General features: G+C 36.5%; 1 protein-coding gene across 4 annotated transcripts in view; it reads left to right on the top strand.

Moving 5' to 3' along the window:
- Nucleotides 1-1,623: 1,623 nt before the first annotated feature.
- Nucleotides 1,624-12,583, top strand: part of enox2 (ecto-NOX disulfide-thiol exchanger 2) — a 381,399-nt gene continuing 370,439 nt past the window's right edge. The window contains exons 1-3 of one of the 4 annotated variants that reach the window (XM_049474866.1): nucleotides 1,638-1,931; nucleotides 3,586-3,638; nucleotides 4,622-4,695. The gene's annotated coding sequence lies outside the window, so the exon portion shown is untranslated. Of the gene's footprint in view, nucleotides 1,932-3,585; nucleotides 3,639-4,621; nucleotides 4,696-12,583 lie in introns of all 4 variants that reach the window. The other 3 variants (XM_049474865.1, XM_049474867.1, XM_049474868.1) reach the window with 3 other exon arrangements.

Here is a 12,583-nt window from a genome sequence, read left to right on the forward strand (position 1 = left end):
GATGATGTTTGGGCACAAGCCAGTAATCCATCCCTGCCTCTATTTGTGTAAAGCCATTCATTAGAAGCTAATACATAAGCAGGCTACACACTGGTGCCGGATTTAACCCTGAACCTCAGGGTCCTGCTGCTAGTCCTGGGGACCCCATGCTATGCACATCTCTGTGTTTTTTTTCTGCCCACACCTGTTCTAGCACATGAGGAATGTGATAATTAGTAAGACTCGAATAAAAAGGTGTAAAGTGTAGTAGGTGTAAGAGGGTCTGGAACATACAGGATTTTTGTCCATTGTAGTGGACACAAGTCTAAGACCTACATTTTTTTTGTAAATTAATACTGAAGCTGGACTATAAGGAATCTTGTAGTAAAAGCAAAATACTTGTGAAGTATTTAGGTGCTCTTATCTGGGAATCTGTTTACTTGTGGTTTCTGTGGCTGGTAACTCTGATTATCTTATCCTGTGCAACACTCTTGTTCTTTCTTTACTGGGACAGTCCTGATGAGAGCCAGTTTCATCATAACATTTTTGATGGTTTTAGAGACTGCACATAGGGACAAGTTCTTGTTTTTTTTTTAATGAATGACCTTTATTTCTTTAAGTATTTTTTCTTTAGTTAGTTGAGTAGTTCTTGCCATAACATGGATTACAACATTAATTAAATAAAGCTATTCACTGTATACCAACTCTACTAATAAAAAAATACAAAATGTAAGGTTTTTCCAACATTTTTCCTGATACTGTGTTTTTTTAGATTTGACACACCCATTTTTTACTCAAAGATAGGTAGATAGATAGATAGCAATATTCAAAAATAACTCATAAGAGCCCATTTCTTAATATTGATACCAAATTCAAGATTTAATCAAATAAATTCAGCAGCTCATTTTATGTATTTTTCTATATATATATATATATATATATATATATATATATATATATATATATATATATATATATATATATATATATATATATTATATTTATATATAGTATTATATAGTAAGTACTATATAGTATATAGATTACAGTACTTACATGGTATTTACAAGATTTAATCAAATAAATTCAGCAGGTAATTTCATGTATTTTTCTTACTGTGGGCAAATAAGTGGTACTATTTATATATATATATATATATATATATATATATATATATATATATATATATATATATATATATATATATATATATATACGTATATATATATTTATATATATTTATTTATATATAGTATTATATAGTAAGTACTATATAGTATATAGTATTTTAAGTACAGTACTTACATGGTATTCATATTTAAAGTAATCTTTAATAATATAATCTATATTATTATTACTATAAATTACCGGAGCTGAAATAATAGAGTGAGTGCGCTTGTTTTCGGTGCCTGTAGATGTCGCTATACAGCGTTTTTTGCTCCTCTCCCCACCAGTTTTCGGTCAAAACGAGTCCTAATAGGCGGACTTCTTACGAGATTTAGCGATTAGCCAATTCCAGCGCGAGTTTTGAGACATCTCTTAGCCAATCCTGTCACAGGGAGGCGGGACTTCTCCTGAATACGGGTGGGTTAATAAAGTAACACACAGCAACACGCACCACGTGCTGTCCTCCAGGTTCCCATAATGCTCGGTAGTGTTTACGTCCCGTTGACAGCGCTGCGGCGGCACGGCGGTGCCTAGTAACGGGCTGGAAGTTAGTGGAGCTGCGGGGCGGGTCAGTTTACCGTTTAGAAAGCAGTACATTTAGCTTTATATTTAATGATATAGGTTATATAACCTATTTATATACAGGATACCCTGATATAAACTCAGCAGCAGCAGCAGAAGCGGCGGAGCACTGTAACCTCAGTCTGAACTCCGAGCTCTTCCTCCTGAGAACCGCGTGAACCTGCCCATCCGCCCCGGGGTTAGCAATGTAGCTAACTAGCTAAGTAAGTAAATAAATAAGTACATAAGTAAGTAGTTAAGTAAGTAGCTAAGTCAGTATTTAGCGCAGTTAATGAGTGTGTGAAGTTCGGTTAGTGTGTAAAGTATGCGTGTGTGTGTGTGTGTGTGTTGTTTTGTGTGGAAGTGTGTTGTTGTAGAGAATGAATGGTCAGGTAAGGGAAGGTACAGGTGGTCTTCAGTTTATGAACACTAGAATAGAGGACTGAAATTTAATCATCTCAAGAACATCGCCCCCTTCTTCTTATCAACCATTAGATACCTATCAATCAACTTTATAATTTAGCTAAATGCATTAAAGAGAGGCCAGCCCCCCCCCCCCCCCTCTGTCTGTCTTTCTCTCTCTTTGCCTCCCTCTCTCTGTCTGTCTCTCTTTTTGTGTGTCTCTCTGTCTCTTACTAACACTCTCTTCGTGTGTTTCTCTCTCACATTCTCTGTCTCACTGTTTCTCAATCTCTCTGTCTCTCCCTCTCTCTGTCTGTCTACACTGGTATTAAAAAAGTTTGAGCACCTCTTCATGATTTTTCTTTATAAATCAGTGGTTGTTCAGATCAGTAATTTCAGTTCAATATATCATGCAGCAGACAAACACAGTGATATTTGAGAACTGAAATAAAGTTTATAGGATTTACAGAAAGTGTGCAACATTAGTCAGGTGCATATATTTGGGCCCCCTTGTCGTTTTATTGATTTGAATACTTTTAGCTCTAAAATTTGTTTGGTAAGCTCACTGACCCATGACCTACATACACAGGTGAATCCAAGAGTTAAGACTGAGGTATGCTAAAGAAAAATGCTAAAGCACATTTGGACAAGCCAGATTCATTTTGAAATAAGCTGCTTTGGACTGATGAAACTAAAATTGAGTTATTTGGAGATTGATATGCATGGTGAAAAAGAACACAGCATTCCAAGACAAACACTTTCTACCCACAGTAAAATCCAGTGCAGGTACTGGAAATCTTGCTAAAGATGATGGTCGCTGGATACTTTAACAAGGTTATGACCATAAACACTGCTCATAATCTACTAAAGCATTCATGCAGAGGAACAAGTACAACGTTCTGGATTGATCGTCTCAGTCCCCAGACCTGAATATTTTTAAAAATCTGTGGTGTGATTTAAAGCGGGCTGTTCTTGCTCAGAAACTATCAAACCTGACTGAACTAAAGATGTTTTATAAAGAAGAATGATCCAAAATATCTTCAACCAGAAGTCAGAATCTCATTGGAAGCTATATGATGTGTTTAGAAGCTGTTTTTCTGCAAAAGGAGGATTTACTAAATATTGAAGTAATTTTTCTGTTGGGGTGGCCAAAATCATGCACCTGCCTAGTTTAGTTTAAAGAATTATTGCACACTTTCTGTAAATTCTATAAACTTCATTTTACTTCTCAAATATCACTGTGTTCATCTGCTAAATGATCTATTTAACTGAAATTATTGATCCAAACAACCAATGATTTATAAAGAAAAAAATCCTGAACATTTTCAGGGGTACCTTTCTCTCTCTCTTCTCTCTCTCAAGCTTCTTGAACATCTTAATCATATTTCCAACTTCTTTACTTCCTTCCATTTCTCTTCTGTCTCTCTCAAAATCCTTTTTGCATCCTTGATCTGACCATTCCTTTCCTTCCCTTAGGCCTCCTCCAGTTTTCTGATGACCCATTTCTTTCTGGCCAGTTGCATTTCCAGGTCTCTCTCTCACACACACACACACAAACACACACAATATCTGTACCTTCTGTCAAACACGAAGCAAACCAGAACCGTTTTTCAGCCCGGGAATCTGACTGTATCTGACTTTGTGTGCCCTATGTTTGACTCCGCGTACGACGTGCCTTATGGGGAACAACTCATCACCACTAACCTGATATACACTGAGAGTCCAGCACTCTATCACACAGACCAATTTTTTAGACAAAATCTTTATAGAGTAAAATAATCCCTCTGTATAATCTGTGACTGCAAAACCAGCATCCATTCTAAAAATAGAGTTTTCAGGTTAATGCCAATCACACATTAATGTGATTGGCCTTCTGCGTTGATATTAATTGAAAACAGTGCTTAAATTAGTTTAATTTCCTTATTTGTTGAAAAAAGTTTTAGAATCCAGTTCCAGTTTCTGATTTTTCGTAACTATGAAAAGTGCATTGCTTTTTATAAGGATTTATTGCTTTTTTACGTTATTATCCAATAAGATAAAAAAGAGAATAATTCTTTATTATTAAACCCACAAGTTTATGTCTATTAAAACAATATATTATCTATATTATTTCTAAATGTACATATGCATATATTTATTTATATATATATATATATATATATATATATATATATATATATATATATATATATATATATATATATATATATATATATATATATTAGTGGTGTAAAAGACTTTTTAAATGACTATCACCATTTTTGCTGAAACAATATATTTAGAGTAGAGAATAGAGTTACTGTGACAGGCCTAACATCGGCTATCATAACTATTTTATGATCCAGTTAAAGTTTAAAGTAGACATCCTGATATAGAATTTTTGTCTCTCAACATCATGACTAATATTTTACCAGCTCACCAGTTCAGTTAATTCACATCTTTTTCCAATTATGTTATCTGCTCCCATTCCTGCAGTCAAAACCTACCTGTGCTTGTTTTCTGAAACTGACAGTTGAGCTCCACCCTAGGGTACCTGAAGGCAGTGTGGAAGCCTGAAAGCTGGGTTTACGGCTCACGCTGGTAACTGTAAGTAAGAATTTTCATGCTGCGCTAGAACGAGTTTGACAGGCTTGGCTGAAATGCATCATAGCATGAGTTGGGACTGTTTGCCTCCTCTAGTGTCCTATTAATCTCAATCTTCCTTTATCCTGCCTCCTGTCTCAGTACGCTGCTTCTGCATTCGGATTTTCATTCATCCTCTGAATTTTGTGCATCCTCAGTATTTTAGGATGCAGGGGGTGGGGACAGGTGCAGCGTGTGTGTGTGTCAGCATGGCGTAAACATCCTGTCCGTGGCAATACATGTGAAAAGTTTTGTATCCTAGCAACACAAAAGAAGAACACTATCGCTTGCTGAAAGGAGCACATGGCTGTCAGGGAGGTTTAGATTCTGCAGGCTGACGTGCAGCTGTTTACATGCAGCCTGATCAAAGGCGGGTCTCCTGTACTCGCCTGATCTCGGCGCAGATCAGAGGAGGGTGAAGAGGTGTGAATGGTAAAGTTGGCTGAATGTCAGATCGACCTTTGTAGTCTGTATTATCTTAGAAATCAGGGAAAGTGGACGTAGTGGACAGTTCTTTGTCTCTTCTTTGTTTTATATTGATAAAACATGCTGTTACTGTATGTTCAAATATGGCCTTCATTCTCATGTCATGTGTTTCATGTATTTGATCTCTATTTGATTCTTTTCTCTACCTGACATCATGACCTTTTGTATCACCAGAGCTTGAGAAGGCCATTAGATCCTGATAAATATGTGTTTATTTACCATCATAATAGAAAAAATATAGCCTCCCCGTCCATTTTTTTCACAGTTGTGCTTAATGACAATAGTATATGATTTAACATAATGTGCAAAGGCACATGCAGCAAACTCTTCCTCTTCTGCCCAATACTTCTTTTTCCCTATTCACCTTAGCAAAGGGCAGGTAGCTAGGGCTCTGCTATCACATGTTGCCATCAAGCTGGATCACATAAAAGGCCCGACTTTGGCGGATTGCTATTTTAGCATCACAGCGTTTCTGCACTTCTCAGGAAAGGGAATAGATTTGCTTTTTCACACTATGAAGGTATGTGAGCAGTTAATTTATGGGAACAGTAATGTTATTTTATTTTGTAGAATTTAACGTCTAACGGCTGACCGTGGTCAAGGTTCTAATCAGTCAGTGGTGCACCTGTGTTTTCCGTTGCCAAGTTAACAATGCGCCAGAAATTTACCTGAACACACCTCACTTTTATAATCTCCTTTGCTAATAAACTGTTTGCAGAGTGTAAGATAGCAATGAGCATCGCAACACGCCTTGTGCAGGGTGTAGAATAGTGTCCAAAGTGCTAATGCAGCTGAACATGCTTGGAGGGGAACACTAATCATTAGTTCTCCTGTCAGAATTGAGGTAAATGCATTGCTGATCTATCTGCCAGTCAGGCCAATTTTGTCTCCTTGATGGCTTAGATAGATAGGCTGTTATTAAAATTACAGTCTACTGATTGATTGATATATAGGGCAATACTGCAAACCTGCAGTTTTAGCAATACTGACAAACACATCACAAATGATGCACCAGTTATTACTGATTATTTATGGTAACACTAGGACTGAAACTCCCAGCTGTCTCCTGACGATAGTGGAATCATTAGACAGCTGTGCCACTGGGGAACCCAATATGAGTCACCCAGTGTATAACTATATGACAGTAATAGAGGCTGTGCTGGTAAATTTGAACACAACAGAGGATAGGCAAATCTGACCTTTGGTGTAAAAATAATAGTATAATACACTTAAAAAATAAAATATTTATTAAAAAATAGGCAAATTTAAAGGTAATAAACAAAATAGAGTTTAAAATCTGGAAAGGTTAAAGTGACCAAAACTGTGACTCTTTCTTACATTCCCAGTTTAGTACACTGTTTTAAGCTTCATTAGTTCAGTGGATCAAGGAATGCTAAATGCTCAAACAAATTCAGAAAGAAAATGCCGCATGCACAGACCTCGCTGTGTTCAACCTAACCCACAAGAAAACTCCTCACAACTCATATAACTGTGAGCTTTCCCAAGCTGCTCCCTGAGGTAACATTTCATGATCAGGTTACATACTGATATCCCGTGACTTTTGGCACAGTGATTTTTATGTGATGTGCAGAGCAGATGTACAAGTAGTAAACGGAGTTGCACAGTTGCGAGCAGTGAACGCAGCACACACTGCACATGTAAACAGCATGGAGCAGAGTCAGAGTTTGTTCATAGATGTGGTTATAAGTGTTATCTGGCTAATATACAAGATTAAACTGAGCTTTATCAGCAGTTTAGCTCAAATAAAATGAGTATATTAAATAGCTGAATCATCTCAAAACCAGATCACAATCTCAGCATAAGTAAACCACTCCAGACTTCGTTTAGGACCGGACCAAGACCAACTTCTCTAGCAGGTCTCTGTCCAGTTGTTTTAGAGTCCAGAACAAAACCAGAACAAATAGTGCTGTTGTTAAAACACCCTAAAATGAATTAATTTAAGCAAATTTGTATTCGGTTTTAAAGTTAGAAAGGTATACCAGGGTCTCTAGTCTTTATGTAAGTTAGAGATTTGTATGTGAATCATCATCAGCAGAGTATAGGATATCGGACTCAGCCCAGAATTCCCACATTAGTGCATCCCTAAAAACAATATAATGTAGTGTCTGATATTAGGGCTAAACAATACTGCAGAAATGTTTTTGCACCAGGAGTGGCATCAAGTTATCTAAAAGCAGTGTGTAAGACTGGTGGAGGAGAACATGCCAAGATGCCTGAAAACTGTGATTAAAAGGGTTATTTTGCCAAATATTGATTTCTGAACTCTTAAAATTTTATGAATATTAATTTATCTTTGCCCTATTTGAGGTCTGAAAGCTCTACATCTTTTTTTTTTTATTTCAGCCATTTCTCAATTTTCTGAAAATAAATGCTCTAAATGACAATAATTTAATTTGGAATTTGGCAGAAATGTCCGTAGTATATAGAATAAAGCAACAATGTTTATTTTACTCAAACATATACCTATAAATAGCAATATTAGAGATGATTACTGATTCAGAAACTGAGGTATAGATATACTTTATATGTATATAATATTTTTATATTAAAAAATTTAGGATTTTCCCTCAGATTTCTCCAAATGTTTGATTATTCTGTTCCCTATAATAGTCTAGATAGGGAACGCTATGTGTCTCTAAAGGTTTTGCTGCTTATTAGAGATTCAGTAGTGTTTAATGATAAGTCATGCTCAGATTAATCCTCTACTAAATATATCTAATTACACTTTTTTGCACTGTCATATACACTGTCAGTTCTAGATAAGGAGATTTCATCCCTCTAGGTTTTGGCATGTGAAATTTAGTGTCTTCTAAGTTTGGAAAAAGAAACTCCCTGTGTAGAGGACATCCCAATGACTATGATTAAGTATTTTATTTTTTACATAAAAGATTTAGAATGTTTGGCTCCATTAGCCCTGAGTGTACATTACATATCTGCTTTGTATTCCCTTCTCATTAAAATGTTCTCATGCGCATGCCAAGCTTTAAAAGCTCATCTCGAGATGCCCTGCTGTTAAGGTCTGCATCAAACCTTGTTTGAAATATTTATTACAGTGTGGGTTTGCCACATATCCGAAAGCACCTGCCATAGGCTATATCATCATCCTGGGTCTCCTTGATCCGTTAGTTTCATTTTAAGGTTTCGTCTCGCTTTGGTGTCTCCCAGCCCTTCTCCCAAAACTGTTTTTTTCCAGTGTGGTTGGATAACCTTAAAACTGCGGTGTTGACCATTTCCAGTTATGAAAATGTGTGTTTTAAACTCAGCCTAGGGTTGAGAGAAAGGATTGTGGCGCTCTAGGGCAGGAATTGCCCATATGAAGAGAAATTAAATATTAATGCTCAAAACAAAATAGGGTTTTCTTTGTTTTTTGGCAGAGCAGTAAGCTATTTTAAATGGTTATACATAGAATCATCTGCAAAAGGGTTTTCGCCAGTCCAAAGAACACTTAACCCATTAACTAGAGACCCATTTAAGTATATTTTGAGTTTGCATAGTTCCTTTACTAAAACTTTAAAACAAATGGAGTAAGTATTTGAGATTCAGACAAAAATATGTGTGTTGTCTTGTGTTGCAATGACAGTTTTATGTAAGGCTCCAAAATAGATGTGGATTTTATGTGGATGAGAGGCCAAAGCACAGACAGAAATGTGACAGTTTGGGTGGGATGGGATGATGGCTTTGTGGTTAGCATGTTTATTTCTAAGGCCTTGGGTTAAAGTCACTATCTGGGTGGAGTTTCCATGTTCTCCCAGGGTCTGCATGGGTTTCCACTGAAAACTCTGATTTACTCACATAGACAACAAACCCTGGTGTGTGAGTGTGTGTTTGTGTGTATGTATGTCTGTGTATGTTCAGATATGTACTGACACTTCGTTGTGGGGTCCTCCAGGTGGATGGTCATTTCCAGTTAAGAGTAAGCTGTGCACTATTGGCTGGTGCTTCTCACCAGTGTGTGATAGTTGAATGCTGTTAATTGTAAAGTGTCTGTGGATTTTTTGAATGGTGCTATGTGGGTGTAATTACATTAATTAATTCATTCATTCATTCTACTACAACAACCTTAATTTTTCAAAACATTTTGAATGCATGTGGACGGGCCATATGTTGTTGGGATTGGTTCGCTTGAGGATTTAATTGTTACTGTTATCTTTAATTTCATAATTTCCATTGAAATAAGTGTAGTTCAAAACTTAAACTGGCTTAATTCTTGTTTGGGAAACTGCCTGCTTTATAGTTTCTCACACATGGATTAAACCTAACCGTAGACTTTATTTTAATTTCAATGGAAAATCTTGATTTAAAATGCCCTGTAGTTCAAAACTAGGCTTAAACTTCTTGTAGTATTTTAGGGGTGAGATTCACAAGGCATCTTAACATATGATGTTACATGTTGCACTCGAGTGTGCTATGATTCTGCAATACTCCGTACGTCTAAAGACTATTCTCTATGATACTAGTGCCTCTGTGTTACTAAAGAGGATAACATTCTCCTAAATAAACAAATACCAGGAAATATGGATTTATTTGTTTCAGTTTCACACAATTTAACAACCTATATTCTGCACTGCAGGTTTACCCTATTCATTTGATTATAGCACCACCACACGGAGTAACGAAGCAGTAACTTTAGCACGATACGAACAAAATTATGCGATATATCGTGTTATTGGTATATTGTCATTCCCCTATAGTGTTTTGTGTATTGTGGAATTTCCCACAGTATTTTTCGGTTATATTATATGGAATATTATACAGGATGTATAAATGCCATATTGCCCACACCATTGTTATATGCCTTGCAGTGACACCATTTAATTCAACCCCAGCATCACTGAGCAAGCCCCAAAACAATCCAGCAGCAGAAAAAGGCAGCATTCCCTCAGCACCACCAGTGAAGATTGTGTCCAATCGAGCCCTATTGCTTCCGGGCTGCCTGGCATGTGCTTTTGTTTCTGTTAACCCAATCTGGGATGTGTTTTTATATAGTCGTATCCGCTGTGTGAAACATTATGAAATGTTGCAACAGCTAAACAAATGTTCTCTCGAAAAGATCCTGGCTGAGGCTGTAATTGCACGTAGGCCGGTCGCATTGAAACCGTAATTCGGATGCAACCGACAAGTACCACTGTGGATCAAACAGGTCTCGAAAATGTGACAGAAAAGAGCTCTGAAAAATCCATTAGCTTTTGTTTTTGTCACACGTGTGGGTGTAATGCTTTCTGTTTTGTTTGTTTTATAAATGTATGTGTAAGAAAGCTGTCATTGGGCATTTCCAGGTGGCTTATGTAAGGTGAATACACTGCCCTCTATTCCTTCTTTCTCTCTCTCTGTCTCTTTCTCTCGTTTTCATGTCCAAAGCAAAGGAATAGAAATGGACCAGCTTTTCTCCTTTGACATTCCACTGATAAGGTAATCAATGAAGCATGGTTCATAGTTGAATGGGAGATGTGTGTGTGTGTGTGTGTGTGTGTGTTGAATATTAAAAGCTTCACACCTATTATATTTATTTCTGGCTTTTGAATAAGCTCTCACTTTTATAATAATGTGTTGGACATGTACATTTGTATACATTGTAAAAGAGAAGAGGCTTAAGCTTTTTTGTTTGTTTTCTTGTTTATTTTGTTTGTTGAGCATAATTATTTTTTATAGTATTGCGCAAGCATGGCAAAATAATAAAAGCATGAAATTGGCCTTGAAAGAATAACAATGTCGTAAGTGGTGCATCCTGGCAGTACAAACGCACCCTTCACCCAACACCATTATTTTGTGCATTACAAAGCATGTGTTATTCAATTTATTTTATTCTTATTATTGGTATTAGTCATTTTTGGGGTATTTTCCCCTCATATCTTGTCCACAGGTTTTTTTAAGATATCAAAACCACTCCAACTCCGATTGTTTGATCTGATTGTGGGTTTCAGGCTTTATTACAGCTTATTAAATGAATGCATGGGTTCTACATGAGTTATGTAATCAATAGTTGGCTAATATACGATTGTAAACAGTGTATCGTCCATTTAGCAAACACAAGCAACTTCATAGCAGCTAGCTGGGATACCGTAGCAGCCACTTAGCTGTGTTGATAAGTCGTTATTATTTAAGGATGTTTTGATATCTGAAGGTCCATACAAGGCTGAACCAAGGGCTGTGTGTTCTTTACATTGTATAGATTTGGTTTCAGTGAGTGGACTAAAGAACTTTATTATGTCCTGTCACCATCAGCTATGTAGGATGCATCTCTTTATACTTTGCATTGATTAGTTTGTAGAATGTTGTCAGTTCAATGAGATGCCTTTCCAGGTGTTGTGCAGAATTATGCATATCTTGACGCTTCTGAGTATGCCTGCTCCAAACGCCACCACATGCAACCTGCAGAATAGGGCTGCAGCGATTAGTCGGCGTAATCGACAACATCGGCTATAAAAAATAGTCGACGCGGAATTTCGTTGTCAACGCATCATTAAAGTGTGATGTAGAGAGAGAGAGAGAGGTCGAGACGCGCGTATGTAATATCAGCGCTGTGTCCATTAAACAGAAACAAACACATTTAACTCAACAAAAATACACTACAGTCAGTCTTTAAAAGTTCTGTACAGTTTAAATACTGATTTCTATATTACCCGTGGTGAGTTAAATTACTGCAGAGAGCTGCTGAGGAGAGTTTAAACAGGATTCACTCCTTCATTAACATTAATAACATTAGATAAACTAACGTTAGCTGGATAAGTGTTGGGGAGATACTGTACTCTGTCCAATCCATTAAAATTAAGTTACATGTTATAGTAACTACAAAAAGTTTTGTTACTGTAGTAACAAAAAAAACTTTCTTTTCTTAAAGACAAACAATAAAAAAATACATACAAGTATCCTAGAATCTCCTGAAAATAACAGCCAGCCTGTGTGAATGTTTCCTATGATATGCTTTGTATTTTTTTAGTTTAATATAGGTACGTCAAACTATCAAAATGTACTGCAAAACTGTCCTCACCAGTAGGAAATACAAATGGAGGGCATGAAAAAAAAAATCGCAACTAATCGACTAATCAAACAAATAATCGTCAGATTAGTCGACTACAAAAATAGTCATTAGTTGCAGCCCTACTGCAGAATGAGTATACCTTTAGATTCCTTTTATAAATAAGGGATAATCTACAGTTACAGTAGATATAGGATTCACGTTTTCATCCATATCGCTGTTTTCCCTGTATTTTTTAAGGTTAAAGCCTGCCTTAGCTTCTTAAAATTAGTCCAAAAATCAAAACCATCCAAAAAAGTGTTTTTCTACTGCAGACATACCTGGGCATGGTTCAGTTGATCCAGAACAAGACACCTCTTTTGGTTGATC

Source organism: Astyanax mexicanus, chromosome 2 (genome assembly GCF_023375975.1).
Source record: "Astyanax mexicanus isolate ESR-SI-001 chromosome 2, AstMex3_surface, whole genome shotgun sequence".
Lineage (NCBI taxonomy): Eukaryota > Metazoa > Chordata > Actinopteri > Characiformes > Acestrorhamphidae > Astyanax > Astyanax mexicanus.